This window comes from Gopherus flavomarginatus (genome assembly GCF_025201925.1).
Source record: "Gopherus flavomarginatus isolate rGopFla2 chromosome 13 unlocalized genomic scaffold, rGopFla2.mat.asm SUPER_13_unloc_1, whole genome shotgun sequence".
NCBI lineage: Eukaryota > Metazoa > Chordata > Testudines > Testudinidae > Gopherus > Gopherus flavomarginatus.
The window spans coordinates 5,457,441-5,483,883 of record NW_026114609.1 but is presented as its reverse complement, the minus strand read 5'-3'; the positions used below and the strand labels follow the sequence as shown (position 1 = coordinate 5,483,883).

At 56.7% G+C, this 26,443-nt stretch overlaps 3 non-coding genes across 3 annotated transcripts; 1 reads left to right on the top strand and 2 right to left on the bottom strand.

Moving 5' to 3' along the window:
- Positions 1-2,178: 2,178 nt before the first annotated feature.
- Positions 2,179-2,252, bottom strand: TRNAN-GUU (transfer RNA asparagine (anticodon GUU)). Its single transcript has one exon. It is a non-coding gene; the product is annotated as a tRNA-Asn (tRNA).
- A 22,725-nt stretch (positions 2,253-24,977) lies between these two features.
- TRNAR-UCG (transfer RNA arginine (anticodon UCG)) lies at positions 24,978-25,050 on the top strand. Its single transcript has one exon. It is a non-coding gene; the product is annotated as a tRNA-Arg (tRNA).
- A 983-nt stretch (positions 25,051-26,033) lies between these two features.
- On the bottom strand, positions 26,034-26,110 carry TRNAF-GAA (transfer RNA phenylalanine (anticodon GAA)). The gene has a single exon. It is a non-coding gene; the product is annotated as a tRNA-Phe (tRNA).
- Positions 26,111-26,443: the final 333 nt, after the last annotated feature.

Below are 26,443 nucleotides of genomic sequence, written 5' to 3'. Positions count from 1 at the left end.
ATTCTTAGTAACAGGTCAATGGGTAGGTTTACACAAATTCTGGCCTCTGGGACCAGAGCTGGGGGTGGGCCCCCACAACTTTTGTGGCACATGCACCACCTCTGCAAATCAACCTTTGCCACCTCACTCCATAACACCACACACACAGCAGCTGCCTTTTACCTCTCAGAACCCAAACACACCCTGAACGAGACCAAACGGCATAAGCTTAAGGCCAACAACTGCACCACTAACAACAACTCAAAAAGATTCAAAAACATCTCTGTCTTTCCACACCAGGGACAGTAGGAACAAAACCAGCACACACCACCTGCCAAAGACCAAACAAACATCCATTCCAGCCACCCACAAGCCTTGGGCATTGGAAACCCAGACCCCTTAATGATGAGTACTTTTCAGGCGAGGGTGAAGCTCTCAGGCCTCAAATGCCAGCTACAGTTACTCTCTCCTTGATCCAAAACGAACAGCAAAATACACTGCATTACTCCTGCCCCAATAATAAAGAGACTGGGGATCCCACAGCAGCTGAAATGACCGTTTGGACAAGCACTCCCATCATGCAATCCGGGGTGGGTGGAACCATGCAAATGACAGCAGCCTCAAAAGGCCTTTACAACAGATCACTAACAGATGGCAGGGTAGAGTTCATAGCGACCCTGCTTAAACTAGATTGTGGAAAAGATTAAAAAACACTGAACGTTCAAACTCACCAAATGCAGGTCAATCCATCCTCATCGTCCTATCCGCTCGTTATACTCCACACATGAACTTAGCCCTCACATGGACAACATACCCTCCTAACTCAGTGTCTGTACGTTAACCTTTTACCCCCAGTCGGGGCTATTGCACATTATGTATTCCTTTTGCCACCCGATCTTAAACCGAACTTCGCACCCCCTGGGTAATCTGTACGTTGTTCCCTGATCACCAGAAACTTCTGCTCCTAAATGCTGTACCGTACCCTTTTTTTTTTCTTTGAACATCATCTTAATAAAATGTTGACATTTGTTCGAGATCCAGGCTCCTCTTCCTTTGCAAGGTGTGTGCGTTTGCTCCGGGTTTTAGTCTGCTAAGACAGCGAGGGGGGCCGATTGAGCCAGAGGTGCTTGCCTGCTGCAGACACGGATCCAAGGCTGAACCTCGTCCCCCACCAGCTGAAGGCTTAACTGAGAACAATTTAAGAAGTGCTCCCGTCTCCAGCACTCAGCTACCCAGCTCCCAGTGGGGTCCAAACCCCAAAGAGATCCCTTTTACCCTGCAGACGCTGTAAAATCCTGTGACCAGGGCAGCTGCCTAGCAGCCTGCGCATCCGCCTGCCAGCACGAGAGCGTGTAAGGCCCTAATCTGGATAGTGCCGGCTGGGTGGCAGGGCTGTGAAAAGCCAGCAGAGTGGCGCAGCGGAAGCGTGCTAGGCTCATTAACCCAGAGGTTGATGGATCGAAACCATCCTCTGCTATGTGTGCGTTTGTTTCTTTTCCCTCTGGGCCTTCCAGCGAGGCGGTGACCAGCAGAGCGGCAAGAGGTGGCTGAGGCGGTGGCCTGCCAGAGAGCTCCCTGGCTACCTGGGCTGAAGGCAAGAGGGATATCTGGGTGTGGCAAGGGCCTCCTGTCCCAGAATGAGGCTGCAGTGCTTCCTGGTCCCCTTTTCCCACCCACCCCGGCGGGCTGCGGGAGAACAGGAGGGAGGCTCTCGGGGCGCTAGGCAGTGCTGTGTGGCTGTCAGGGGAAAGAGCCGAGGCTACCGACTCGACCTGCCATTGACTCGCGTGGCTCTGCGCGCCGTCAGCCGGGGCGGGCCTGGCTGCGCACGTGACTCAGGCTTGGGCAGCATGGCTGCTCTTTCCTGACGAGGCATGAGGCAGGCCAACAGCTTTGCACAGCCTACAGGGAAGTGGGAGGGAGGCGTCTTTGAGCAGGCGTGTCTCGTCCCCTTCTCCCTTGCCGCTTTGGCGGAGGCGGGAAGGGAGCAAAATGTTCCCGGCTGAAAGTTTTTGTGCTCGGCCTCGAGGATTAAGCCTGAGCCTCCGGCACGGCTGCTGGGAGACGGGTTTCTGAATGGCATCCAGCATGCTCTTTGGGCCACCAGCTGAAAGCACTGAGGCCAAGAGGCAGCAAAAGGGGACTTTGGAGGCTCCCTGCAGGCCTCGGGGAAGCAAGAAAGTAGCACGGGCTCATCGCCGTCCCCGGGTGGGCTCGAACCACCATCCTTTCGGTTAACAGCCGAACGCGCTAACCCATTGCGCCACAGAGACACGGACAGGCAAGGCTGGATGGAGCACAAAAGTCGGGAATCAGCACAGGGTACGGTCTAGCATATGCATGCAGCTCTTAGACAAGCAACAGCAAGGGACTGGACTGGTATGCAGTGAAAGTTCTGTGGGAAGGAACCGAAAAGAGCACGGGGGCTGCGGTACAGTGCTTGCTTACACTTTCTTTGGCCTGTTTTGCTGGAAGAGTTAGCAGGGCGAAATTCCTAGTCAGAGGTCAGCAGGCGGGTTAATGCAAATTCTGGACTCTGGGACCAGAACTGGGGTTGGGGTTGGGGTTGGGGTTGGCGGTGGCGTGGGGGCGAATTTCTGTGGCACCTGCACAACCTCTGCAACCAACCTTTGCTACCTCACTCCATAACACCACACACACAGCAGCCTTTTACCTCTCAGGAACCAAAACATACCCTGAAAGAGATCTAATGGCATAAGCTTAAGGCAAAAAACTGCAGCACTAACAAGAACAAAGAGATCGAATGGCATAACCCTAACCCTAAGGCAGTGGTGCTCCTTATGGTTGCGTGTTCCACTGTCATAAACAGGGTTAATGTCTCTTTCACCTGAAAAAAAAAGTAACCTGAAGCACCTGACCCAAGGACCAATCAGGAAACAGGATTTTTTCAACTCTGGGTGGAGGGAAGTTTGTGTGTGAATCCTTTGTTCTTGGTTTTCTGCCTGTATGCTCTCTCAGCTATGAGGGGATTTCTATTTCTTGCTTTCTAATCTTCTGTTTCCCAGTTGTAAGTACAAAGGATCAGCTAGTGATTTATATGTTTTTTTTTTGTATTTACATGTCTATAGTTGCTGGAGTGCTTTGAATCGTATTCTTTTTGAATAAGGCTGTTTATTCAATATTCTTTTAAGCAATTGACCCTGTATTTGTCACCTTAATACAGAGAGACCATTTTTATGTATTTTTCTTTCTTTTTATATAAAGCTTTCTTTTAAGACCTGTTGGAGTTTTTCTTTAGTGGGGAACTCTAGGGAATTGAGCCTACAGCTCACCAGGGAATTGGTGGGAGGAAGAAGTCAGGGGGAAATCTGTGTGTGTTAGATTTACTAGCCTGACTTTGCATTCCCTCTGGGTGAAGAGGGAAGTGCTTGTGTTTCCCGGCTGGAAAGGGGGGAGGGTGGAATCCCTCTGCTTAGATTCACGGAGGTTGCTTCTGTGTATCTCTCCAGGAACACCTGGAGTGGGGAAGGGAAAAGGTTTATTTCCCTTTGTTGTGAGACTCAAGGGATTTGGGTCTTCGGGTCCCCAGGGAAGGTTTTTGTGGGGACCAGAGTGCCCCAAAACACTCTAATTTTTTGGGTGGTGGCAGCTTTACCAGGTCCAAGCTGGTAACTAAGCTTGGAGGTTTTCATGCTAACCCCCATATTTTGGACGCTAAGGTCCAAATCTGGGACTAGGTTATGATATCCATGCTTTAATCTCACCCACCATGTATCAAGTGTGAGTTTCTCAGGCACTAGAATAGCTTTAACATGGAGTCATAGGGCTAAACCTAGCAAAACAGCCAGGATCCTTTGCTTATGCTTAGAAAGTGTGCGGTCTCCCTGAAGTCCAAGCAGCATCCGGGGTGGGGACAACATTTTCTTCCTGACAGGGATTGTTATTCCATTCCCCCAGAGCTCAAGCTGACAGGGGCAAGTGTTTGTGCAGGTCTTTGCCTCCTCCTGGGTGTGTGAGGGGGAGCAATCAACCAGGTCTTTTGTCCACGGATGATCCATAGTGGCTTGCCTGATTTCTTAGTCAGGCCTGGTCCAAACTACACAGTTAAATCGATTTGAACAGCGTTAAATCGATTTAACGCTGGACCCGTCCACACTACAAGGCACTTTAAATCGATTTTAAGAGCTCTTAAAATCGATATCTGTACTCCTCCCCAACGAGAGGAGTAACCCTAAAATCGATATTACTATATCGATTTAGGGTTAGTGTGGACGGAAATCGAAGTTATTGGTCTCATACTTTTACTGTAGCTACCCAGAGTGCACCGCTCCGGAAATCGATGGTAGCCTAGGACCATGGACGCACACCACCGAATTAATGCGCCCTAGTGTGGACGCATAAAATTGATTTTATAATATCAGTTTTATAAAACCGGTTTTAGTAATTTCGATTTTATGCTGTAGTGTAGACGTTGCCTCAGGGCCTTCTCTTGTTGGAAAGGAGATGACGCCTCTTCTGGTAAACTAGCATTTCACACTTGGCAATGCTTCTCTCCTGACTGGTGGCAGGGTGGCGGCAAGGGGGTTTACAGCTTTAGTGCCAACGCTTATATATCACCTTACAACATGGGCTACGGCTATTATAAGTGAGAAGAATGCATGCAGCAACTCACGAGCTTGTCATAAACTCTAAACACTAAACACATTTTTATAAATCTAAGGCCTGTTTTAACAACAGTAACCAACAGGTGAGAAAGACTAGGTTCCAGCCATGCGTTTGTCACTTTTCAGTAAGGCCTGCGGGCCTTGGTATGAGCTGGCACCTGGTCTGCCAGTGTCAGAAGAGGATCTTCCCTCTCTTGTCCCCAGATGTCTGTACTGAGAGTAGTACTGTTCAACTTATTCATAAATGATCTGGGGAAAGGGGTAAACAGTGAGGTGGCAAAATTTGCAGATGATACAAAATTGCTCAAGATAGTCACGTCTCAGGCAGACTGCAAAGAGCCTTAAAGAGATCTCACAAAACTGGCTGACGGGACAACCAAATGGCAGATGAACGTCGGTGCTGTTAAGTGCAAAGTAATGCACATTGGAAAACATAATCCCAACTATCCCTATAAAACGATGGTGTTTAATTAGCTATTACCACTCAAGAAAGAGATCTGGGAGTCATTGTGGATAGTTCTCTGAAAACATCCACTCAATATGCAGCCGAGTGTTGGGAATCATTAAGAAAGGGATAGATAAGAAGACTGAAACTATCATATCGCTTCAATAACAATCCATGGTACGCCCACATCTTGAATACTGCGTGCTGATGCCGTCGCCCCAATCTCAAAAAAGATCTATTGGAATGGGAAAGATTCAGAAAAGGAAAACAAAGATGATGAGAGGATATGGACCAGCTTCCGTCTCAGAAGAGATTCATAAGATTGGGACTTTTCATCTTGGAAAAGAGACGACTAAAGGGGGATAAGACGGAGGTCTGTAAAACCATGACCGGTGTGGAGAAAGTAAATAAGAAAGAAAAGAAAAGCTGTGGCTCTTCGGCGGCAGCTCAACCACACTGCTTCCTCTGTGGCAGTTCTGCGGCGAGTTCTCCCTCCCTTAACCTTTGGTAGACATTTGGTGGTAGCTCAAAGACTAAGACAGGGAATGGGGGACCCGCCGCCGAATTTCCGCTAAAGACCCAGACGTGCTGCCCCGATGCCATATGGGCCACCCCTTTGAATTGGCTGCTCCAAGCACCTGCTTGCTACGCTGGTGCCTGGAGCCAGCCCTGCTCCCGTGACAAGCAGGGGCTGGTGCAGAGCACGGCAGGGCAGGGAGATGACATCTCCTCTAACAGCGGAGTACTTTCACAGCAAGGGCAGCACCTCCCCGCAGTAGCACAGACCCACCTACTCCTCCTGACACCAGCACCACCCTTCCCGGCACCGCCTCATGGCAGCATCTGCTTCCAGACTCGCACCAGAAATGGGAAGTCTGGGTCAGGCCTGGCAGCAGCTGTCAGGAAATGGAAGCAGGAGACACGACCACTCCCATTGTGCTGTGGGGCCCATCCTGGCTGGTGGAAGATGGAGGCAGTGGACACTACCACTCCCATGATGCCATAGGGTTTTCAGGTGGGGTGCCCCCCCTAGGGTTGGGTTCCAGGAGAGGTTTGGCATCTTAAGGGATTGGTGGGGGGTTGCTTGGAGGAGGTTTGAAGACCAACAGTGAAGGGGAAGCTGGACAGTTGCCAGAAAACCAGGGAGACAAGGCAGGTGAGGTGATACCTGTTACTGGACCAGCTTTGGAGTCACACAAGGTCTTCTTCATGCAGGGGAAAGGTGCTCAGAGCATCACAGTTCAATAGAAGGTGGAACGCTCTGCCCCGAACACCAGACATTCCCCTACTTCCTGGAACAGGGGGGCTGTCCCCACTGTCCTGTAAACAGCCCCACCATGTAACCCAGAAGTGGCTGCATCTTAGCACCAAGACACCAGTGGTCACTGTTCCAGAGGAGATGGTACATACAGGCCACTGCCCTACGTGGCCACCAGATGTCACAGACTGTGCACTGTCTTAGCTGGCCACACATGTTACTGCACCAAGAGGTGAGGTACACACAGGCTACTACTCAAAGTGGGCACCTGGGGTCACTGCAGCAAAGGTTAAGGGGGGGATACAGGCAGGGCACTGCCGCACATGGTCACAGGTGGCACTGCTGCAATGGTGCTGGTGGGGGGGAGATGATAAACAGGCCACTGCCTGAAGTGGCCACTACTACAATGGCATGGAGAGAAGGGGAAGGAGAAAGCAATAGGGCACTGCCACACCAGGGCACCCCGGGGAGGTCACTGCTCCAATTAGTAGAGATACACATCGGGTAGTGCCCCAACTGGGGGTCCTACACCAGAGAGAGAAGGGGCTGGGGAGAGAAGAGAAAATCAAAGGCCACTGCCTCACTTAGCCATCGGGGTCACTACCTAAATAGGGGACACACACACACAGGGCACTGCCCCACCTGACCAGCAGGGGTTACTGCCCCAATTGGGGGATATACAGAGGGTATTGCCCCACAGGGATGCCAGGGATCAGTGCCTGCCATACCTGGCACATGGGTAGAGGGGATAGGGTGACCAGATGTCCCGATTTTATAGGGATAATCCTGATATTCGGGGCTTTTTCTTATGTAGGTGCCTATTAGCCTCCACCCCGTCCCGATCCTTCGCACTCTCTATCTGGTCACCTTGGGGGGCGGGGAGAGGGGGCTACACAAAGGGCACTGCCATACTTGGCCACCAGTGCACATCCCTAGTGGGGGAGTGATACACACCAGAAGCAGGGCTCACTGCCACAAAGGAGTTGAAAGATACCCAAGGCACTGCCTGGCACAGCCACCCAGGCACCCTGCCACCTTGGGGAAGGTGAAGAATACAGCTTCGGCACTGACTCCTCTGGCTACCAGTGGTCACAGACACAATGCAGGGGTTGTGTGGAGTAAATACACACAGGGGACTGCCCCACCTGGGCAACACGAGTCACTGAGATGAGAGTGGGATACACAGAGGGCACTGCCCCAATGGCTGATATACATACAAGGCCCTGCCTCACCTACCCACCAGCGCTCACAGGCGCAATGGAAGTAGTGGGGGTCACACAGGCAACTGACCTCAGTTGCCACCAGGGGTCACTGAAGCAATGCTAGGGGGGATACATGCCAGGCATTGCTGCCCCTCGCCACCAGGAGTCACTGCTCCTACAAGAAGGCACCTACAGGACACTCCCGTGCCTGGCCAGCAGGGGTCACTATCGCTGGGGAGGGGCTATGGTGGAAGCAGAGAAAGAGCAACTAACTGCAGTGGGGAAAATCACTATCTACCAGGGAGAAAGAACAGACTCTGTTAGGACATCACACCAACTCCAGCCAGGCTGGATACCAGCAATTCGGGGCTGGAGCAGCTCCAGCTAGAGGCTGGGTGGAGACAGGTGACCTCGGTTTCTGCGCTGAGCAGGCTGCTTTGGCAGCGAGGAGGGACAAGGAACCCCCCGGCCAGGGTGTTGCTGCCCAAGGAGGGGGAGATCTGCGAGAGTCTTTGGAGTAGCTGGTTCAGCAGCTGTGAGCCACACGCTTCTCCCTGCCTGAGCTCTCCAGGAGCGCATTACGCACAGGTGTGCGCTGGATGTGGGTACCAGTGTAACAACAGGGCCAGACTCTGCTGAGTGCTGCCTGCGAGAGACAGGGGCAGATGGGCAGATGGGGGCAGGAGATGACAGAGCCAGCGGCCATGAGCTGAACCCATCACAAGTCCAGCCTCTGACATCACCATCCATCCCTGCAGCTCTCCATCTGTCCTGCTGTCCGTCCAACCCTCAACCCCCCATCCAGCCCCAATGTATGCCACACACACCCCTTCACCCATCTGCCTCACACACTCATCTATTTCCTTATGCATCCTGCTGTCCCTCTGATTGTCCCTGCAGTGCCCAGCGCAAGGACGCATAGTGGACCCTGAGCGAGGCTTTTGGGTGATGCAGTAATGGAGCTAGCGGGTGATAAGGGGCATCTCTAATCCCAGCCCCACTTCTCCTGTGCCCAAAGCCATGACCGCAAGCCCACTCCTTTCAGTCTCAGACCTCACAGCCCCAAAGACTTGAATGGCCACTCACAGTGTGACCCAGTTACAGCAATGAGGTCTTCCTGAAGATAGTGGGTGGGAGGAGCAACCCCCTTATCCTGGCAGGCAGGAAACATCCTTCCCAGTATGGCAGAGACCCTGCCCGTGGGCAGATAGACCCAGCAGAGCCCATAGGAGACTGGGGGTGGGGGAGCAGAGGAAGAGAATGCAGGAAACTGAACATGACAGGTGTCCATGAAAGGAGAGAGAGAGAGTTTGAGTGAAAGTTGGCCAACACAGAGAGAAAAACCTAGGAGGAAGAAAGAAATTCAGAACAGGGAGTCACCCTCATGGATGCAACTTTCTGCTAGTGAGCACACACCACTCCTGGCCAGAGAGATGATCTGCCCTCGCAAATGGCAACATCATCTCCCTTGAAGCACCTGGTTGTCTCCGCAATCCTTGGTGCTGTCTAGCATGTCTCCCTCCACAGAACTTACCTGGCCTCATCTTAGACTCCATCTTCATATTGCTCTTCTCCTTCCCACAGCTCCTGCTCTGCTCCTCAGACCTGTCTGTCTCAGCTCTGCAGGCAGAGGGGAAGGGGCATGATGGGAATACACACGCCCCATTCCAGACACCACACAGCATCCACAGGGCTACCAAAACACCTCATCTTCGGCAAAAACCACACCTCACCCGGAGGGAGCAAAAAGCCTTTGTGAGTACAGCACACAACAAGACAGGAAAAGATTAACACCCACACCCAGCCCAGTCAAAGTGGGAGGTTCCTCACCTTCCCGGCCACAGGTCCATGGGGCTCATGGATGGAGAAGTTTGGTGGGCTGTGGGGGTCCCTGAAGAACTAGCTCAGCATGTGAATGACTGGGATGTATGTGGGGGCCTGTCTGTCGGTTGGGGTGTCCAGAAGGACCTAAGGGAATAGGGGGATTAGGGATAGAGGAGAGTGGCATTGCCAAGGTGCATTGTGGGAATGTGGGATTCAGAGACCCCAGAGTGGATGGGTGTCGGCGGTTGGACGATCCCACAGTGGTTGAAAAGGAGAACCTGGCAGGTTTGGGTGTAGCAGAGATTAAAGATGAGGAACCTCACATCCTGGGGATGGACTGTGGGAGTGGGGGGATGGGAAAGTTGGGCCTAGCAATGAGAAATGGGTTGGAGGCAATTAGGGGTGGGGCGTTGAGGACGGGGATGGGGGGGAGGAGGAGGAAGGGAGTGTGGGGTGCTGAGGACGGGAAGGAAGGTGTTTGGGGTGGGGCGAGAGGAGGAGGTCAATGTCGGGGTGCTGAGGACGGTGGGGGAGGAGGAGGTCGGGAGCGAAGGGAAAGGTCAGGTAGAGTGTACACGATGGGGGAGGGGATGCTGTGGGCTGAGGGATCCCCACAGATGGGGGTGGGGCTGGCGAGAGGGTCACAACAGATGGGGAGACACTGGGGGGCAGGTTGGGGGGGTTGAAGGGGCTGCTGGGGCCCTACAGAGGGAGAGGAGGGGGCGGTGCTGGCAGGAGAGTCACAGTGGATGGAGGGACACTGGGGGGCAGGTTGGGGGAGGTTGAAGGGGCTGCTGGGGCCCTACAGAGGAAGAGGAGGGGGCGGTGCTGGCAGAAGAGTCACAGCGGATGGGGGGGACACTGGGGGGCAGGTTGGGGGAGGTTGAAGGCCTCCTGCTACTTCATGGCCCTTATCTGTATAGAGCTTATCTCCTGGAATGTGTCCCATCCTTATCTTGTAGGAATGCATCCTGGGAATGCATCCACTTAGCCTGTACATTCCTAGCTGCACTCTGGCTGCCATCAGGGATCTACCACCCACACAAATCCTCCCCACAGGAAATCTCTTAGAGATCTGGCTCCTTCCTCACGAGCAGTTTGACTTGAAAGATATTTTGTTCACCCTGTCCCTCCCCCTCGCCCATCCAGAACAGTTCCCTACGTACATCCTCCAGGGCTTTAGACAGACCAGTTTTAGATAATTCAGGCACTGGGGCTCCTCCTGCCACTTGCCCAATGCCTGTTTAATCCGTGTTCTTTAGCAGCCCCTCGTGACCAGTGGCAGAAGTGCAGTGTAGCCCTGGAAAGCTGCTCACTGCACATAGGGTGCAGATAATGTGCCTGTGTGTGAATTTCTCTCTTTTTAGGAAGAACGGATATAACGGGGAGCACTCAGCTCACCTTAATTATGCCCTCCTGAGGCAACGTGGTTGTTATTTTTCAGGGCTCCTTCCTCATGTCTCTCATGTAGATCAAACAGCAAGTGGAGTTACAGGTGAGGCTGTTTTACAGATGAGTTTGGGTAACTAGCCATCCGCTTTAAAGGTCACGTGATGAAAGCGAGCACTGGGCCAAGTGAGGAACAGCAGCCGCTTCCAGAGCTGAGGAGCAGGTAACTCAATGCTGAGTTACCAGCCTTTGTGCTGGGCCAGCGGGACCCTCACGTGCCCCTGTGGCTGAGCCTCCAGCTCCTCTCACACACACGCGCGCACATAGGGAGGGAGGGAGGGAGGCTATAGTGGCTTTCAGCCGGGCTGCCGCACGTGGGGCTGCTCCCAGGCAGCTCAGCCCCCCCCCCACGCTGCTGCCCAGGCCCGGAGGGGGGGCGGTAAAGCCCTTTCACTCGCGCTGCCTCTGCCCTGTGGCCCCCCCGCCCGGCGAACTGACGAGCTACGGCCCCACCTCCAATAGAGGCCGCGTGTGAGAGGGAGAACTACGCTTCCCAGTGTGCACCGGGAGGGGGCGCGTTGCCTGAGCAACCGTTCGCAACTTCCGCTCTGAGACGAGCCACGAACTACAACTCCCAGCCTGCCCCGGGGCGTTTCCGTCCTCTCGAGCCCAGGTGAGGGCGGGTCCCTGGGTCAACCTGACACCTCCCCCCCCACAACTCCGCCCCCCGCCCCGCCTCCCAGAGAGCCCCGCCCCCCGTGCAGTGTGTTAACCTGCTCCGCGTGGAACGTGCCGCGCCGCTTCGCCCCTTTCACCCCCGCACAAAGCAGCTGATCGGGGCGGGGGCGGGAGCGCGGGGGGCGGAGGCCGAGGCCCGGGGGGGGCAGGTCAGTGCCGGGTCTGTCTCTGCCCGGTGACTCGGTACATTTGTCTGCACCGCGGGGATGTTCCCAGCGCCCCTTGTTCGCTGGGGCTGTAACCCCCCGTCTGGGTGTGAGCTGGTTTCTGGGGGTGTCCGATGAGCCTTGGAACCGGCTCCTTGTCACTCCCCGAACTCCCGCTGTGCCCGGCCACCCAGCCCCGTCCTCCTCCCTCGGGTGAGCCCGGCTTTAACCCCCCTGCAGTGCCAGTGTCACCCGCAGACAAACCTGCCCCTGAACCGAATTAATCCTCCTCATTCCCCCTCCGCCCTCCCCCCAAAGCCCTGCCCCTGCCCCCTCCTCCTGGGGTCCCGCCCCTACACTGCCCCTGCCCCCTCCTCCTGGGGTCCCGCCCCCACACTGCCCCTGCCCCCTCCTCCTGGGGTCCTGCCCCCACACTGCCCCTGCCCCCTCCCGTGGGGTCCTGCTCCCACACTGCCCCTGCCCCCTCCTCCTGGGGTCCTGCCCCCACACTGCCCCTGCCCCCTCCTCCTGGGGTCCTGCCCCCACACTGCCCCTGCCCCCTCCTCCTGGGGTCCTGCCCCCACCCTGCCCTGCCCCTTCCTCCTGGGGTCCTGCCCCCACCCTGCCCCTGTCCCCTCCTCCTGGGGTCCTGCCCCCACCCTGCCCTGCCCCCTCCCCCTGGGCTCCTGCCCCCACACTGCCCCTGCCCCCTCCCCCTGGGGTCCTGCCCCCACACTGCCCCTGCCCCCTCCTCCTGGGGTCCTGCCCCCACACTGCCCCTGCCCCCTCCTCCTGGGGTCCTGCCCCCACACTGCCCCTGCCCCCTCCTCCTGGGGTCCTGCCCCCACACTGCCCCTGCCCCCTCCTCCTGGGGTCCTGCCTCCACCCTGCCCCTACCCCCTCCTCCTGGGGTCCTGCCTCCACCCTGCCCCTACCCCCTCCTCCTGGGGTCCTGCCTCCACCCTGCCCCTACCCCCTCCTCCTGGGGTCCTGCCTCCACACTGCCCCTGCCCCTGCCCCCTCCTCCTGGGGTCCTGCCCCCACACTGCCCCTGCCTCTGCCCCCTTCTCCTGGGGTCCTGCCCCCACGCTTCCCCTGCCCCCTCCTCCTGGGGTCCTGCCCCCACCCTGCCCCTGCCCCCTCCTCCTGGGGTCCTGCCCCCACACTGCCCCTACCCCCTCCTCCTGGGGTCCTGCCCCCACATTGCCCCTGCCCCCTCCTCCTGGGGTCCTGCCCCCACCGTGCCCCTGCCCCCTCCTCCTGGGGTCCTGCTCCCACCCTGCCCCTGCCCCCTCCTCCTGGGGTCCTGCCCCCACACTGCCCCTACCCCCGACGTCCTGGCCTCACATCACCCGTTCCCCTAATCTCTGCCCCATTCCCCAAAGCCCTGCCCCTGCCCCTCTCCTCCTGGGGTCCTGCTCCCACACGGCCCCTATCCCCGACGTCCTGACCTCACGTCACCTGTTCCCCTAATCCCTGCCCCATTCCCCAAAGCCCTGCCCCTGCCCCTTCCTCTAAGGCACCATCTTCACATTGCTCCTTTTCCCCAATACCCCACCCTCACTCTGCCCCTTCCCCCATATCCACACTCCAGCATTGCCCCTCCCCAATACACCCCTCCCCTGCACTCTTTCCCCAAGGACACACCCCCGCCCTCACATTGCCCCTTCTCCTGAGTTCCTGCCCTTGAGCTTCTCTTTCCCACTGAGAGCCTGACCCTGCACTCCCCTTTCCCCTGACACCCCTGCCCCTACAACACCCATTCACCTGGGACCCCGCCCTCACATTGCCCTGAGACCCTGCCCCTGCACCACCCATTCACCCGGGACCCCACCCTCACATTACCCTGAGACCCCGCCCCTACACCACCCATTCACCCAGGACCCCGCCCTCACATTACCCCGAGACCCTGCCCCTGCACCGCCCCTTCCCCCTGAGATCCCGCCCCTACATCATTCATTCACCTGAGACCCTGTGCTCACATTGCCCTGAAACCCTGCCCCTACACCACCCATTCGCGCTGAGACCCCACCCCTACACCACCCATTCACCCAGGACCCTGTGCTCACATTACTCCAAGGCCCCGCCCCTGCGCCGCCTGTTCCCTCTAATCCCTGCTCCCGCATCACCCCTTACCCCGAGGCTCTGCCCCTTCCCCTAACCCCCATCTCTGCATCGTCCCTTCCCCCGAGGCCCCGCCCCTTCCCCTAAGCCCCATCTCTGCATCGTCCCTTCCCCCGAGGCCCTGCCCCTTCCCCTAACCCCCATCTCTGCATCGTCCCTTCCCCCGAGGCCCTGCCCCTTCCCCTAACCCCCATCTCTGCATCGTCCCTTCCCCTGAGGCCCTGCCCTTCCCCTAACCCCATCTCTGCATCGTCCCTAACCCCGAGGCCCCGCCCCTTCCCCTAACCCCCATCTCTGCATCGTCCCTTCCCCCGAGGCCCTGCCCCTTCCCCTAACCCCCATCTCTGCATCGTCCCTTCCCCCGAGGCCCTGCCCCTTCCCCTAACCCCATCTCTGCATCGTCCCTTCCCCCGAGGCCCTGCCCCTTCCCCTAACCCCCATCTCTGCATCGTCCATTCCCCCGAGGCCCCGCCCCTTCCCCTAACCCCCGTCTCCGCATCGTCTCTTCCCCCGAGGCCCTGCCCCTTCCCCTAACCCCCATCTCCGCATCGTCCCTTCCCCCGAGGCCCCGCCCCTTCCCCTAACCCCCATCTCTGCATCGTCCCTTCCCCCGAGGCCCTGCCCCTTCCCCTAACCCCCATCTCTGCATCGTCCCTTCCCCCGAGGCCCTCCCCTTGCACCACCCCTACCCCCAGTCCCCGCCCCTTTCCCTGAGACCTCACCCCTGCATCGCCCCTTCCCCCCGAGACCCCGCCCCTGCACCGCCCCTCCCCCAGTCCCAGCCCCCGCCTGGCCCCTTCCCTCTAGTCCCCGCCCCTTCACCACCCATTCCCCTGAATCGCCATCCCTACATCACCCCTTTGCCTGAGACCCCGCCCACATGCTTCCCCTTTGCCCCGAGACCCTGCCCTCCCACTGCCTCTTCCCCGAAGTCCCCAATGCCACACTGCCCATTCTCCCGATTCCCTGCCCCCGCACCGCCCCTTCCCCCCGAGACCCTGCCCCTGCACCACCCATTCACCTGAGACCCCACCCTTACACCACCCATTCACCTGGGACCCCCCCCCTCACATTCCCCTGAGACCCTGCCCTCCCACTGCTCCATCTCCTGGGACCCTGCCCCTGCACCACCCATTCACCTGAGACCCCCCCCTCACATTCCCCTGAGACCCTGCCCTCCCACTTCTCCTTCTCCTGGGACCCCGCCCCTGCACCACCCATTAACCTGAGACCCCACCCTTACACCACCCATTCACCTGGGATCCCCCCCTCACATTCCCCTGAGACCCTGCCCTCCCACTGCTCCTTCTCCTGGGACCTCGCCCCTGCACCACCCATTCACCTGAGACCCTGCCCTCACATTGCCCTGAGACCCCACCTGCACCACCCATTCCCCTGAGACCCCACCCTCACATTGCCCTGAGACCACACCTGCACCACCCATTCACCTGAGACCCCACCCAAATACCACCCATTCACCTGGGACCCCCCCCTCACATTCCCCTGAGACCCTGCCCTCCCACTGCTCCTTCTCCTGGGACCCCGCCCCTGCACCACCCATTCACCTGAGACCCCGCCCTCACATTCCCCCGAGACCCTGCCCTCCCACTGCTCCTTCTCCCGAGACCCCACCCCTGCACTACCCCTTCCCCTGAGGCCCCCCCTTGCACTGCCCCTTGCCCCGAGGCCCCGCCCCTGCACCATCTAGTGACTCAGGAGCAGGCCAGATCTGGGAGGAGGGAGGCAGAAACATGTTTTGCTCTGCCACAGACTTCCTGGGTGTCCTTGGGCACATCACTCAGCCTCTCTGGGCCTCAGTTCTCCCATCTGGGAAATGGGGCTGGTGGTGCTTCCTACCGTTGCACGAGCCTGGGAGGAGAATTACCCTGCGAATTAGGAAGATGCTCGGATCCTGGAGTAACAGGGGAGGGGCTCAGAGGGAGCATACCTCCTGACCCTGGCTGGGCGCCCCCGGTCCCTCGTAGCAGGGGGCTGTGCAGGAGGGTCTCCTTGCAACCATGAGTGGGTGTCTGGTGGGTGCTGTCACCTCTGCCAGAGACCCCCTAGAATCTCACTAGCTTCCTCTGCATGCGGGGAGGGGCTCCTACTTTCTGACTTGGGGGGAGATTCTGTGATGTCAGAGCCCGTGGGGGGAGGGGTTCGAATCACGAATCTGGAGTGGCAGGACAATTCCCTCCCCCAGTCAGATTCCACTAGGGGGCTGGGCTGGGACCTCTACGGAGGGAGACCCAGGAAAAAACAGCCGCCACTATGGAACCCAAGAGTCCTGGCTCCCAGTCCCCCTGCTCTCACCTCTAGACCCACCTCTGCTCCCAGAGCCAGGGATAGAGCCCAACCCCGACCTGCTCTGACCATTAGACCCCACTCCCCTTTTAGGCTCGCTGCCTCTTCTATCCATGCAGCCCACCTGTCCATCCCTTTGCTGCAGGTTTCTGGGGTGTCACCCCTGCTCTGCACTCCCTCAGTGCAGCCCAAGGCCATCCTCCTACCAACCACATTTCCTCTCCCCCCTTGTGCTGGATCATCTGCTTGCCCCCCTGCCTCTTGTGGTGCGCTGTGCGGCATGGCTGGGGATTGTGCAATGGCCCAGCACCAGGCAAGGCAGAATGTAAACCACAGGCCCTGCCCTGCCCTGCCCTGCCCCACCCCACCCCACCCCACCGGATCTGCCTTCCAGGTGCATCGGAGCCCAGCGCCCTGCACCTGTGCCCTCCTGCCCCACAAAGGGTGAGCTGCAGTCCACACCATGCTCTGCAGAGGGGAGAAGGGTCAAGCCAACCAGCCCATTTAGAATGGGGGAATCAACACCCTTTTTTCTGCACAGCCACTGACCATCAGCAGGATTCCTCCTTCTCCTCCCTCCTGTGCCTCAGTGTGACTAAATCTCTGCACCTAGACAGCCGGTCCATCCGCTGCACCTCAATCCCCCCATGCCTGAGCCTCCCTGCCAAAGTCTTGCACCTGGCTCCATAGAATTAAGTCTCACATCTCGCTGAGAACTCGACTTCTTGTGCCCAGAGAGTCTCGGCCCCCGTCAGTAGATAACCTGAGTTTGAGAAACACAGTGTCCATCTTCTCTAAAGAAGTACTTGGAGAGGTCTTTCTTGTGTGACCATGTGGTCTAATGGATAAGGTATCTGACTTTGGATCAGGTGATTGAGAGTTTGAGTCCCTTTGTGCTTGTGTAGTTTTACCATTGTGCTGAAAGTCCTGCTTCCTTCAGGGCTGGAACCTCTTCTTGGCTGCTCAGGCCAGTACTCTGGCTTCAGCTAGAGCCCTAGGAAGGAGTTGGGGGTTGGACATCACAAAGGCTGGAGCATGAGCTCCAGGTACTTCCAGTCTAGCCTTTGTTGTTCTTGACTTGCCAAAGAAACTGGGCAGCTGCCCGGGCTGGCGTGTAGAGCAGTTTCCCTCTTCCAAATGTGCACCTGTCCCTGTACTTGAGGGGGCTTGGTAAATAGCACCTTGGGAGCCTGTGTGTTTCTCTGCTTCTCACCAGGTGGGAAAAAGCCTTTTGGGGTAAAATTTCCAGCCCCACTGCAAAAGTGAGCACTGTGAGTGGGAACAGACAGAGTCCACACAAGGGGGCTGGCCCTGCTTTCCTACCTTCTTCTGATGTTGGCCACAGAGCATCAGCAGCTGCCCTGCATGCTGGTCTGTGGGTCGCCTTCAGTGGGTGTTTGGCATGGCAGGGAGCAGGCTGGCCGGGGGTCTTTGTTGCTGTCTGTTGGCCACACATAGGTATGGTCCTCCCCTCTCCTGAACAGCCAGAGTTAGTCTATACTTGAAAGCAGGGACACAGGAGACTCAAGGCAAGAGGGTGAGAAAGACTGAGAAAGGACCTATGAAGACAGCATACACTACAGGGACACTGCCTGGTGAAGGGATGTGGAGACACCAAGTTGCCCCATTTTTCCTGGTGCCCTACACAGCTGCATACTGCTCCAGTGGCCAGCCCGATCCCCAGGCTGTCTGAGATGGCCAGGAAAGCTGCCCCTGCTCTGCCTCTTCCACAAAGCCCCCACCCCTGCTCTGTTCCCATGCCGCCTCTTCCCACCCCTGCTTCACTCCATTCTCCCCCCACACTCGGTTCCTTCCCCTTAGCTACGTCCCAGTGGACTGCAGGAGGGATCAGTCTCATCCTGCACTCACCGGGCGGCGGGAAGTGGAACGACCTGGCCCCAGCCTGCTCTGCTCCACCAGCTCCCAGCTGCGGCGCTGGTGAGTTCTGGGGGGCGTTTCCCCCCACCGCCCAAGTTCCAAGGCTGGGAGCAGAGTGCAGCAGGCTGGGGCCGGATCACTCCACTTCCCGACGCCCCATTGAGTGTGGGGTCAGGCCTGCCCTACAATTACCGGGCGGCGGGAAGTGGAGTGACCTGGCCCCAGCCTGCTCCGCTCTGCCCGCTCGGACTGGGGGACGGGGTGCTGTGTACGGCACCAAAATGTCTAGGGACAACCCTGAATAGATCATTTTTCCACAGGGACCGATGGCTGTTAGAATAGAGATATTCAGGCTGCTTGTACAGGCCTAGACTTTAAGAACTTAGGTGTATTTTTATCACTTAGCTAGTGACAGGGGTATAAAACAAAGAACCAAAATCCCAGTCTGCCTCTGTCTGGGCCTTCTCTCCCTAGGAGAGTCTGAGCCCTTGTTCGTAGGTGTCATAAACAGATAGTTAAGGGTTAATGTCTCTTTTACCTGTAAAGGGTTAAGAAGCTCCATAAAGCTGACAGACACCTGACCAGAGGACCAATGGGGGACAAGATACTTTCAAATCTTGGTGGAGGGAAGTCTTTGTTTGTGCTCTTTGTTTTGGCGGTTGTTCGCTCCTGGGACTAAGAGGGACCAGATGTCCATCCAGGCTCTCCAAATCTTTCTGAATCAGTCTCTCATGTTTCAAACTTGTAAGTAATTAGCCAGGCAAAGCGTGTTAGTCTTATTTTCGTTTTCTCAACTTGTAAATGATCCTTGTTTGCTGAGAGGATTTTACCTCTGCTTGCTATAACTTTGAACCTAAGGCTAGAGGGGTTTCCTCTGGGCTATATAAATCTGAGTACCCTGTAAAGTATTTTCCATCTTGATTTTACAGAGATGATTTTTATCTTTCTTTCTTTAATTAATTTTTTTTTCTTTTAAGAACCTGATTGATTTTTCCTTGTTTTAAGATCCAAGGGGTTTGGATCTGTGTTCACCAGGGAATTGGTGAAGCCTCTCAAGGCTGCCCAGGGAGGGGAATGTTTTGGGGGGACAGGGAGTGATGCAGACACTAACTTCTGGATGGTGGCAGTGTTGCCAGATCTAAGCTAGTAATTAAGCTTAGAAGGGTCCATGCAGGTCCCCCACATCTGTACCCTAAAGTTCAGACTGGGGAAAAAACCTTGACAGTACGCTAAGGCCTTTGGCTAAGCAGCAGGGGCAGCCATACACTGGGAAGTGAATGGCCCAATCCTCACCTTCCAAACCCATCACACTGAACTAAGGTTGGGTTGGGCTGTTAGGAGGATGATCCTGTCCCAATACTGCCCATAACCACCAGATAAAGAACCAGATCTTAAGGGAGCATCCGGTCTGGCAAGAAATCCCTTCTCAATGGTTGTGGTTGTGAAACCGTCATTTCTGTAGGGTTTATCTTTATGGCCCCCGCTTTTCTGTTGTCAATCTGTCTGGTCCTCTAATTCTTTCTGTCTGCAGCAGAATTAATTTTGCTGGGTGTAAGTTAATTAGGGGAGTGGGATGTAATTGGTCAGAGAATTCTGTTACAATAGGTTAGAATTGGTTAATTACAGTTCAGTAAAATGATTGGTTAAGGTCTCGCTGAGAATATTACTGTATAAACTGGGGTCAAACAGGCAGTGGGCGGGGAAATTGGAATCATGCTTGCTAACGGGGGATGGGAATAGGGAACGGGTAACAGGGACACAGGCAAGGCTCTGCAGTGTCGGAGCTGGGAAGGGGGAAGTGGGATAAACACTCTGCAGTGTCAGAGCTCATAGACTCATAGACTTTAAGGTCAGAAGGGACCATTTTGATCGTCTAGTCCAACCTCCTGCACAACGCAGGCCACAGACTCTCACCCACCCAGTCCTGTAACAAACCCCTGACCTATGTCTGAGCTATTGAAGTCCTCAACTCGTTGTTTAAAGACTTCAAGGTGCAGAGAATCCTCCAGCAAGTGACCTGTGCCCTACGCTGCAGAGAAAGTGAAACCCCCCCAGGGTCTCTGGAAATCTGCCCTGGAGGAAAATTCCTTCCTGACCCCAAATATGGTGATCAGCTAAACCCTGAGCATGTGGGCAAGACTCACCAGCCAGACACCCAGGAAAGAATTGTCTGTAGGGATGTGGGGTAAACGCTCTGTGGTGTCAGAGCTGGGAAGGGAACACCGGGGAACAGACTCTGTCAGTGTATAGAGATCAGCCTGACTGGTGTGAAGGGCTTTGGAATCTGCTTGCCTGGAAACTCACCCCAGTAAACATCCCTTTGTCTGCGCTTTGGACTTCTGGTCTTTTGCTGCTTGCTGTCTGTGTGACAAGAGCCAGGGAAGTGGGCGGGGGAAGGGAAAGCCCTCTAACAATGGCTCCTTGCTCCTCTCCCTCCAGGCTCAGGGATGGGCAGGACTCCAGGCTCTGCTTGAGGGATCCTGGCAGAGGGGCTGGTGGGGGAGAAGGGATTGTAGATTCTGACCTGCACTCTGGAGAGGAGGTAATTAGTGAAGGGCACATTTTTGATCCCTACCCTGCTTCAATGTCCCCAGGGCTGGAATTCTACATTCCAGGGGCCAAATGAGGGGGGTGAAGCCATTTGGCTACTCAAAACCAGTGCTTTAGGTGAGGTTTGAACTCACAACCTCAGCATAGCTCCTCTCAGCACTGCCCTATAAATACTGTGCACTAACACATTGCACCCATGGAGCACCTGCTAATTGTTAGTCTCTCAGTCCCCTAGGTTGATAAAGGCGAGGAGTAACCCCAAAACATTCTCAGTGGGGTTAGGAGCCGGTATCAACAAGCATTGTACTTGGTGGGGTGGATTCTTCTTAAGGCTTCCAGGCAGCATTTGACCCTTTTGTTCGTCCCTGTGTAATAACAGAGCTGATTAAGACTCACTGTAGAGTCTTGCTGCAGACCAACAGATCTGAAATCACTGATCACCAGGTCTGAGCATTAGTCCTGCTTTGGGACAGTGTCTCTCATCCAAGAAACTGCCCAGTCTGCGCTAGCAGTGAGGCTTCCTCACTAACAGCTGAAATCAGGGAGACCTGTGTGAAGTGCAAGGCCCCAGGGGTGCCTGAACAGGGGGGAACCACACCCCAGGACTTTTAAAAATGGGAGACCTCTGCCTTGCCACTTTGTAATGACCGTAAGGGTGAGTGAGGGTGGGGAGGGGGCCGAGAGCAGCGAGCAGGAGGAGGGGTCTTGGGAGAAGAGGCAGGATAGGAGTGGAGGTGAGCTGGGGCAGGGAGCTGGGGGGTGTGTGGGGAGAGGGCTGCCCACAGCAAGTAACGGGGGTGGGGGCATGCAGGGGAACTGCTCCCTGTCCCAGCTCACCTCTGCTCCGTCTTCTCCCCTGAGCAGGCTGCCCCCGCTCTAATTCTCCTCCCCTCCCAGGCTTGCCGCACTAAACAGCTGATTAGCACCGCAAGTCTGGGAGGCAGGAGAAGTGGAGCAGTGCCAGAGTGCTCAGGGGAGAAGGCAGAGCGGAGGTGAGCTGAGGTGGAGAGCTGCTGCAGGGGGGGCTGCCTGGCTCTTTGCCATGGCCCCCACCCCTGCTCCACTCCAGCCCTGCCCCCCCACCCCTGCACTCACTGCATGGTCCACTCCTCTGGCTCCCAGCCATGCTGCCGGCGAGTGCTGTGGGGCGGTTCCACCCTCCCCCCAAACTTGGGAGCCAGGGGAGCAGAGCAGGCTGAGGCCCCAGGCCTGCATGGGGGGAAGCAGAGGGGGGCTGGCCCCAGGCCTCTGTGGGGGACAGGGGGCTGGCTACTTCCTGCAGGAAGTGGAGTGACCCGGCCCCAGCCTGCTATTGCACAATCCCCAGCCATGCTGCACAGCGTGCCCCGAGAGGGAGTGGGGGGCCAAGCAGATGATCCAGCACGAGGGGGTCATTCTCATTGGTAGCTGTCCAGTGGCAGTGAGTTCAACAGGCCTTGGCACATGCTGTGTGGGGCAGGAGGTCCTTGTATTTGGAGCAGTGGGAGTGAACTGCGTGCAGTTGTGTCTCTGAGCACAACTGTGAATGTTATGTGTGTGGGGGGGTTACTGTGAGTGTGGCTGGGGGTGTGATTGTTTCTCTCTGTGGGGGTTGGACTAACATGTCCCTCTGGGTGTGTTGTGTATGAGTGTTCTTGGGATTGTGTGAGTCCCTTTGTGTGTGCATGTCAGTCACTTGCTGCAGAATACAAAAATCCTGCAAAGCCATTTCCTACTGGTTAGCCCATCAACACACTGATACAGTGTCACAGATGCACACACACACAGAGCAAGGCTCAGCAGAGGGCAGCAGGGACACACACATCTCCCCTGGGCCAGCTTGGACAATTTTCCATCACTACTCGGCACTGTGCTGGTGCCCCCACACGGGGGTGGGCATTGACCGGGCAGAGGGGGCAGATGTGCTGGATCTGTAAAAGCAGCAAAGAGTCCTGTGGCACCTTACAGACCAACAGATGTATTGGAGCATGAACTTTCGTGTGCGAATTCCCACTTCGTCGGCTAGATTCAGAAGGAAGCACTTTGGGAAAATCAGTCAAGGCCCTTAGCAGAGCTGGGACACTGGCCCAGTGACCCCTGCATCACCCTGGGAGGGCAATGGGGTTTAGTGGTCAGAGCAGGGAGGGGCCAGACACCAGGACCCCCAGGTTCTATCCATGGCTCTGGAAGTGGAAGGGGTCTAGAGCAGGGGGACAGGGATCCAGGACTCCTGGGTTCCATAGGGGAGACTGTTTTTCCCTGTGCTTCCCTCCCTAGAGATCCCAGCCCAGCCCCGTAGTGGAGATTGAGCAGGAGTGGGGGGAGTTGTTCTCCCACTTTGGAGTTATGATTCAAACTCCTCCCCCAGGGACTGTGACATCACAGAATCCACCACCCCACCCCACAACACAAAGAAAACTAGTGGGGTTAGGAGGGTTCTAGCTACAGACACCCCTTGTCATTGCAAAAAAACCCCAAACCTACTTGCACCCACAAAACACCCTCTCAGGCTATACACCCCCTGCTAGGACAGGACTTCTTGCTCCCACCCCTTTTCTTATCACCACAAGCTGCTCCCAGACAGGCACCACACCCCATTCACACACCTTTTGTCACTACGTAGTTCAGTGGCAATCACTGCCCTGAAGTGACTCTGGTGCAGGCACTCCTCGCACAAACTCCCCACACCGGATTCTGTCCACACACAGAGAATTCTCTCTGCCCGGCTCCTTCGGTTCATCTCGCTGCTCTCCCTACTGCTGCCAGACACTGCTCATCTGCATAACCCCGCCCACGGACACGTGACACCTTCTGTCCTGCTGGTTTCAAGTGAGTGAGTTGCCCTTGGGGGTCACAGCAGGTCACAGCCCCAGCGCACGTCACAGCCCCAGCCAGGGCCGGCTCCAGGCACCAGCTCAGCAAGCAGGTGCTTGGGGCGGCCAAGGGGAAGGGGTGGCACGTCGGGCTCTTCGGCAGCAATTCGGCAGTGGGTCCCTCGGTCCCTCTCGGAGGGAAGGACCTGCCACCGAATTGCTGCCGAAGAAAAAGGCAGCGCAGTGGAGCTGCCACCGATTGCAATCGTGGGTTGTTGTTTTTTCCCCACTGCTTGGGGCAGCAAAAACCCAGCCCTGGCCCCAGCACGTCACAGCCCCAGCACACGTCATAGCACGTCACAGCCTGGGGCAGGGAGATATTGGTGGAGGGGATGAGGGGAGAACAGGGGAGGGAGGGACCCAGCCTCATAGACCCATAGGAGCAGGAGATATTGGGGGAGGGGATGAGGGGAGGGAGAGACCCAACCCCATAGACCCATAGGGGCAGGAGATATTGGGGTCAGGAGGAGAGGAGAGGGGGTTGGCAGAGACCCAGCCTGTGGTGCAGGGAAAACGGGGTGGAGTGGAGGGAGATGGGGAACAGAAGAGACGTGTGGAGTGGTGAGATGTTGGTCCAGGGAAACTGAGTCACTCCCAGGACATGCTGTGCAGGGGGGAGCACAGGGGCAGGGAGAGAGAACCAGCCCCACAGAGCCCAAGAGGGATATTGGAGGCAGGGGAGGGGATGGAGGGATGAGAGACCCAGGGCCACAGAACTCCCCTGGCTCCCAAGTTTGGGGGGAGGGGGGAACCGCCCCACAGCACTCACTGGCTGCATGGCTGGGAACCAGGGGAGTGGACCAGGCTGGGGCTGGGTCACTCCACTTACCATGCAGTAAGTGCAGGGGCAGGAGGGCGGGACCGGGGCAGAGCAGGGGCAGGGGCCATGGGGAAGAGCCAGGCACCCCCGCTGCAGCAGCTCCCCACCCCAGCTCCCCACTGCTCCGCCTTCTCCCCTGAGCACGCCGGCACTGCTCCACTTCTCCTGCCTCCCAGGCTTCTGGTGCCAATCAGCTGTTTAGTGCAGCCAGCCTGGGAGGGGAGGAGAATTAGAGTAGGGGCGGCGTGCTCAGGGGAGAAGATGGAGCAGGGATGAGCAGGGACAGGGAGCAGTTCACCTGCACACACATCCCCCAATAACTTGCTGCAGGCAGCTCTCCCCCAGCACCTCCCCCCAGCCCCCTGCCCCAGCTCACCTCCACTCCACTTCCTCCTCTGAGTGTGCTTTTTGGTGTCCCCAACCACTTGGCACCCTAGGCGGCCGACTAGTTCGCCTAGTGGTTGCACCGGTCCTGGACACTGCCTATCAACAGGATTCCTCCTCCTCCTCCTCCTCAGTGAGATTAAATCTCCACACCTAGACAGCTGGTCCATCCGCTGCACCATAATCCCCCATGCCTGAGACCCCCTGCCAAAGCCCTGCACCCGGCTCCAGAGAATTAAGTCTCACATCTCACTGGGAACTCAACTTCTTGTGCTCAGAGAGACTCGGCCCCTCTCAGTAGCTGACCTGAGAAACACAGTGTCTGCAAAAGAGTCATGTTGCACCTTATAGATTAACAGACATATTGGAGCATGAGCTTCGGTGGGTGAATCCTCACTTTGTCAGTTGTATCAGTGTCTGTCTTTTCCAAAGAAGTGCCTGGAGGGCATTTTTTTGTGTGACCACGTGGCCTAATGGATAAGGCATCTGACTTCGGATCAGGGGATTGAGGGTTCGAGTCCCTTCGTGGTTGTGCTTGTCCAGTTTTACCTTTGGGCTAAAAGTCCTGCTTCCTTCAGGGCTGGAACCTCTTCTTGGCTGCTCAGGCCAGTGCTCTGGCTTCAGCTAGAGCCCCGGGAAGGAGTTGGGGGATGGGCGTCACAAAGGCTGGGGCAGAAGTCCCAGGTGCTTCTGGTCTAGCCTTTGCCCTTCCTGACTTGCCAAAGAAAATGGGTGGCTGCCCGGGCTAGTGTGTAGAGCAGTTTCCCTCTTCCAAATGTGCAGCAGTCCCTGTGTTTGAGGGGGTTTGCTACATAGCACCTTCGGAGCCTGGGTGTTTCTCTGCTTCTCGCCAGCTGGGAAAAAGCCTCTTGGGGAAAAATCTCCTGCCCCACTGCTAAAGTGAGCACCTTGAGTGGGATCAGTCAGAGGCCCCACCATGGGGGCTGGCCCTGCTTTCCTACCATCTTGTGATGTTGGCCACAGAGCATCAGCAGCCGCCCCGCATGCATGCTGGTGACCTTCAGTGGGTGTTTGGCATGGCAGGGAGCAGGCTGGCTGAGTGTTTTTGTGCCTGTCTGAAGGCCACACATAGGCACGGTCCTGCCCTCCTCTAGCCCTGACCTCAGTTGCTCTGTGGCTTTTAAGCCTTCCCTTGGAGCTGTCAGCACCAGCTGCCTCTGCTCTAGGTGGCCAGAGGAGGAGACGTGTGTGGAGTCACTTTTACAGATGCCCCTTCCCTGGTACTGCCATTGCTCAGCTGCACAGAGGAGTTTTCATCCCCAATCCCTGCCTAGCAGCCCTCTGGCACCATTCCTGAGGGCTGCCCTGCTTCACTTTCTTCCTACCATGTTGGGAAAGACAGTTCTCATTATTAAAGGTCAGATGGGCCAACTAGGGGCAGAAGCCCATTCTATGTTTTCCTACTGCAGAGCCCAAGATCAGTAACTTATCTTGGGTGCAAGCACTGCTGTGCTCCCAGAAAACAAGGCACCCCTGCACAAAGAAGAATGAAAGGGCCTACCCAAGCCTGGGATTGAACCAGGGCCCCTTAGATCTTCAGTCTAATGCTCTCACAACTGAGCCACTTTAGCAGCTACATGACAGCATTTTGGCCTGTTGCTTCTCTGTCTGGGATGTTTTTGTCAGCAGCTGCACACAAAAAGGAGAGGAAAACAAACGGCTGCTTCATACCCCCACCAGAGGAACCTGGCACCGTTAGCTGTGGTGAGTAAGAAGTGGCTGTTCGCTGACAGGGCCTGTCCCCGAGCAGCTGGAACAGCAGCTGCCGCCTCCCCCTTGGCTCCAGGCCGTGGGAAATGCTCATTGCCTGGCTCCATGGGCGGATGCTGCTCCGTGCTCTGGAGAGCATCTGTATTGCTCTGTCAACCCCTCGTCTTCACTGAGCCAGTCTGGTAAGTGCCCCC